This window comes from Morone saxatilis, unplaced genomic scaffold (genome assembly GCF_004916995.1).
Source record: "Morone saxatilis isolate NCDOM2014 unplaced genomic scaffold, NCSU_SB_2.0 Contig14, whole genome shotgun sequence".
Taxonomy (NCBI): Eukaryota; Metazoa; Chordata; class Actinopteri; family Moronidae; genus Morone; species Morone saxatilis.
Genome location: NW_023339696.1, coordinates 15,399,109 through 15,405,245, shown reverse-complemented (window position 1 = coordinate 15,405,245; position 6,137 = coordinate 15,399,109).

The following is a 6,137-nucleotide window of genomic DNA, read 5'->3' as shown; positions in this document are numbered from 1 at the left end:
ATAATGACAATGCTGATGAGTGCAGCTAGATGATTCACCAGCAGCAAAAATCAAAGCAATGATCAATTTGCCAGCGAGATACAGTGCACATGATCAGGAGGCTATTTAATCACTCACATTCCTAATGGAGGTCACCCCAATCTTCTGGATTGTATTTACACTAAAAGCTTTGTGCAAGCTGACCTGATTTGGACTCCTACTCTTTGACAAAAGGCGGCAAATAAATTTCCCTTGAGAGATAAAGTAAATCTGAGGAACGTGCCATAAAACTACTGTTTAAGTATATGGCTGAGGTGGATGTTATTGAAAAGGATACATTACAAGGTTGACCTGAGGTCAGTGCTCAGTCTTTCGCTGGGGACAAGCTAACAGCAGAGCGGTGGGTGGAAACAGCTGTCGGCATGTTTTTTCTCCCTGCACTTGAGCACCACCTCAGTTACTCTGTATCCCCATTTTAAACATGCCCACAACAAACTGTTCTCTTCACTTACTCCAAGAATGTTACAAAGCTATGTAGGCCTCTCTGCAGCTATGCACTGCAGGGGATCATTATATCTACATGTTGATGTGTGCAGGGTCAGGGTCACTCGTGATTTATGCATAGGATAACCCACCAAAGAAAACACCTTAAGTACGTCAGTAATAAAATAAAAGCATATTTATTCAGATGGCCCTTTGTGAAAAAATTTCAACTGATCAACAACAATATAAAAGAAAATAGACAACCAGAACACAGATCCCCAACATGCTCACGATGATCAGACCAGTGCAGGAGCTCGCTGCGAATGGTGTTGAATGTGTGAATGGACAAATTTGGATAGAAGGGCTACATAAATCCAATCCATTTACCTCCAAACATTATACAATAGAAGTCAAAGACCATGGATTTGGCATGTTAATCAAGACCTGCTCAAAAGTTTAAGAAACAGCCTTTGTGGCACGAATAAGAACCTCAAGTTTTCTTGCATTAAGCTCTTTGATTTTACAAGTTATGTTAATTTAAATGAAAGATATAAAAAACCTTACAGTTGAGAGTATAAATGATCTGCACAAGGGGAAATATGAACAAGGTAAACTGAAAGGAGCCCAAAGTGGAACCCTTACGCACACCACAGGGAAGAGCAGCAGTATTAAGTTTCTTCTGCAGCTGGCTGTCAAGTTACTATTAATTTACATGCACACAGAACTGACATGCGTGGTCTCACTCAATGGAAAATCATAGTATGTCTAACCACATAACTGCTTCTATATGAATTATAGTGGTTGAGTTTTGGAAGTTCCCCAAAATTATCATTGCACTATAGCTATTTTTTAGACTTTTTAGAAGAAGTAGTTCCAGATTAGCAGATGCTATATGTCATCTTCTGCCAAGGCATACTGCTCACTTCAGCACAAACAATAAGAAGGGCTGTGGGCCAGGACAAAGCAAAAATCACTACTGCTCATGATATTATTCGGCTTGAAAGGCCCAAAGGTTAATGTATCTTTGAGTAAAAATGGTAAGAGACAGACAGATGGGAGGGGAATATCAAAATTCATCACCAAAAATCTTTCCAAAGCATCATTTGTCCCAGCAGGGAAACACACAGACACCAGCTTAGGAGACAGGCTTACGTAGTGTTATATTAATCCAGGCTCCACTGCTATTCCATTCTTTCACTGCAGCAACACCATCATTTGTATGTATATGCATTTACCTATTTAGTCCAACATTTAAACATTTTAATGCTTTTCATTTATGTTCATATTTACAGAACCAGAATACTGAATGACACACATGCACACACATATAGCCATCAAACATGTGCACTGCCTCCACAAGCAGGTCTGGTGACACAAACACATCCTGCTACATGGGAAATCATTTTCCAGGAAGCTGTCTGACAGGATGACAGACCACAGTGTGCTGCTGAATCAGTTGTGATGGCAAAACAAAAACAAGCTGCAGGGTTCATGCTGATGTTCATCTTATGAACTTGTTTTTGTTTATTATTATCTCGCTGTATCCAAGCTCTACATATCAACATTTTACATAGTACTGCACTTTTTTTATTCTGTTTTTAGTAGTGTGGGTGTATGCAACTGCATTATGCATTTAGGTGGGATTTCCATCATTAAAATGTGTGTTAAATTAGATCTAATTTAAATTGGTTATTTCTATTAGAAGGCAAAAGGCGTCTTCATACTGTCCAGTGTCCCAAGTTGGAACTGTTAACTTGATAGTAACTAGAAAAAGCACTTCCACCTTCATCTATCCACCTCCTCCCTGACATCTGAACATGAGGAGACGTCCCAGCCACTGGACGCTGGTGCCTGGTCTGCAACACACCATAATCTCCACCACAGACTTAATGAGCTTAATGTGCACTCCCAGGCCTCTGAGCTTAAAGGCATGTGCACAACATGCACTATGCTGCTGTGTTGCACTGTTTGCCTCTGTTTATGTGCATGCAATTCTCCACAGTCAAAAGAAATTCAAAACGTCAGACACACAAGCACTGAGGTGTGTCTGCTGCTGCGATTGGTCATAACTTTCAGACAACATCATCTTTCAGTACAGGAACAGCTCTAGCACTGTGGCAAGACTTAAAATCTTAATCTGATGAAATATTTTATAATTTCAGTGTGCCCACAGACACTGTGGTTTAATCATTAGACTCACATTATGTGTCTGTGACCATCTGGTGCCAAAGTGACTGTGCAAACAGCTGACATGCATCCAGGGCTGACTGAGGCCAAGCAAAGACTTTCATTTGTAAACAAGCCATATGTCGTCATGCAGTCTAAAGTCTTTAGGGGAAAGTAAATGCAGACCAGAGCCTTACAGTGGTGCTGAGGCTTCCAAGAATAGGAGCAGATTTCAGAGCTTGATTGGGGATAAACTGTGATTTAGTCCCTCAGACCCACGGTCCACTCTGCCCTTAACACTAACACTCACTTTCTCCCCTGCTGCAGTAAATGACTACATCACAGGCACTGTCACGCAAACCAGCATTACTCCACATTTGCGATCAACAATTTAAAAAAAAGTTTTAGTTTAATAAACACAATAACATACATATCTAATTGATTAAAAATAAAGAAAAGAAAATATATTAAGACAATATACTAAACCACTAAAGCCAGATACACTGGAAAGAAACATGAAATTGTGGGGTTTATTTGGGAAACACCTGACCAGCTTGTAGTGCACATCATACAAGCTAAAGAAAACTTTAAGTTGTGCATAAGCATATACAGTAGAATTAATCCGACATTGAGAAACATGATGGATTATAGCATTAACACCCAACCATCAGACACAGAAAGAAAGAAACTGTAAGTGACGAAGAGTTTCCTCTTGCTTGGGTATTGAAAACAAATTGAAAACATTATGTCTCTGATACCTAACATTTAATGTAATCCATGGCCAGAAAAAAGACAAGATATACTGTGTATCTGTGTATCTCTGTAATCCATTAGTTTAATCAATTTGCAAAATTTGCAGAATTGAAATGTGCGTATTCTACAATGAAGATGGAAAATTCTGGATGGTGATTGACTTATGTCTTATCTGATAAGGAAACACAGTCAACAGTATAATTGTTGGAACAACCCTAATCTCTGTCTCCAGGGTGATGCTGTTGCAGGAATCAGAAAGCTATGAGTGCTGTTCCACTGATGTGCCTCAATTAGCTGAAAGCAGAGATAAAGACAGAAATCAAGGCTAGCCAGCCAGGAACAAGAAGGACATTGGTGATTTTCCATCCAGTTGTCATTTGCCTGACTTTCCCCATCTGCATTCTGGCCATGCATGTCAAATGTTTCTGCATGGTCAAAACCTAGCAAATGCTACAGTGCTACAGTTTAAACCTGAATGACCAAACTACCCTAAGCCTCTTATTGTGTGCTGACCAGACTTATAGATCTGACGCTGCTAAACCTGTCATACTGGCCCATTCACAGTAACATTTTGTCTCAGCTCATTAGTTGGTAGAAGGTGTTGTTGTAATCAGTATTGTCGTATCATCCATGTAGTGTATAATGGAGATCCTGCAGAGCCTCGCTACCATCAACATACTTTAGTGAATATCTCCCCACTCCTCTGCTGGAATTGTATTCTTTATTCGTACTTGCTTCTGATTTGGCTTCATAGTCGATGCAGCTAAGGAAAGTGAAGCGCTTGACATTTAAGACTCAAGCCTGATGCAGTACTCCTTCTTGCATAAATGATCACTATAACACATGCAAAAGGAAAGATTGTATGTTTCCACTGCACTTATCTTCTGTTGTTGCCATATTGTGAAAAATTATATTACAGAGTGATTTTTTTAGTCCTGGAATGTGCATTTTTTGTAATGTGTCTTTTGAAGACAATGTCACAAAGGGAGTGTCTTTATTTATAGCATAGATGTCTCTGCTTTTACTAGACTGATTAGCTTGAATTATACCTACAGCCAGGGAACATTTTGAGTTACAGTTTCCTGAAGGGTAAATTATCAGATTGCACACTATCTTTTCAAATTAACAGTTCTTACACATATATCTGACTGACACATGGGACTTATGTTCACCACCCCTACACACTCTATAAAGCTTGTGTGCGCTCACTGAGCCATGGCAGGGCATTTTGTTTTGAAACTGTGAATTCAAAGAATCTTTCATTACTGTCTTCACTTTATTGCTGGCCTAGAACTAATCCATTACTTGCAAGGAGAGCTGAAGGGGACATTTCTGAAAAGTTTAATGAAATACCTGCTTCCAGGTTCTTTTAACACTGACTTCAGAGTTTCACTTTAGGGCTTTGTTGCTGTATCCCTCCTTCCTCTTAGGTGCTGAGCAGGAAATTAAGGGATGGATCTGCACACAGTGGAGCACTGATTAAGACCTGATGTTACCATGCTGCATGTGCCATGTTATCTCAGGTCCACGGAGAAAGCTTAGCCATGGTCACATGAGTTTTTTAGGTTTTTCAGCAAAAAATTGCAATAAAACCTAACATGACATTTACTTGCTGTCTCTGTATGACTCATCAGTACCTACTGAAAGTTAATACTGTACTGTAAGGATTATATATCGCCATGGGACCTTGAAATCACTGACATTTTTTCCCTTATTAAAATAAAATATGGTGTCAGGCTTCGCAAAATGCAACATGGAGAATGTGCATCTAAAGCAAAAAACAAGAACATTTGCATATGTGTCTGGTCATAAAACACTACAGCCTTTAGGCACTGTAATAAAAAACAGTTACTAACTAACTAGGATCATTATCTTCATACTACAGTAATCCATGGTGAACTCAGCTGCTGTTCAAACGGGACACATTTAATACTTAGAAACATCTGCTGTACAACATTGTTCTCCATGTCAGGATTATGATATGTGTTAGAAGAATTTACATCATAATCCTTAATCTTCTTAGCAAACTTCAGTTGCTCAATGGGGCTTCAGTCAACAGAACAACACAAAGGTATTTCATCTTTCTAACATTCTGTATTTATTACAATACTTCCCAAAGTGATAATCTACTCTGATTCAATATAAACTTTTCCTTATATGTTCATCAGAATAGAAAGCCACCGTTATTCTGCCTCTGGCCTTCCTGGATCATAGTTCACATCTCACCGGATCCTGAAACAACTTCACCAACACAAGCCCTTATTTTGTTGTAACGCAGGGCTGGTTTTATTTTGAACGTATGTTTATTGTTAAAGATCACTGAGACAAACAATTGTGAACCTATCATCACCAGTTAAGTCTGTCTGAAAACAATACTGTTTATTAAGAGATCCCTTCTGAATGCACTTTCAGTGGAGATGATGGGGGCCAATACAAAAAACAACAACACATTTGCTGAGTGAGTAATAAGGATTTTGTACCCCATCACTTACACTAAAATTGATTTTGGGAACAGATCTCTTCATGGGTGAAAAGGAGGAATGGTTAGAGTAATCAAAATGTGTTTCAGTCTTATGGGCAACCAATGCATGCTTTTCTTTGAGGTTATTGGATTCAGGCTAAGGCCAAAAACCAATTGTGTTTTTAAGTGAAGCACAATAAATGTTAAAATCCCCATTTAGGAATTATTACTGATAATTTTACTCGGCAAATCAATAAATTGCTATATTGATGAACTGGAAAGTGTGTGTGTAACT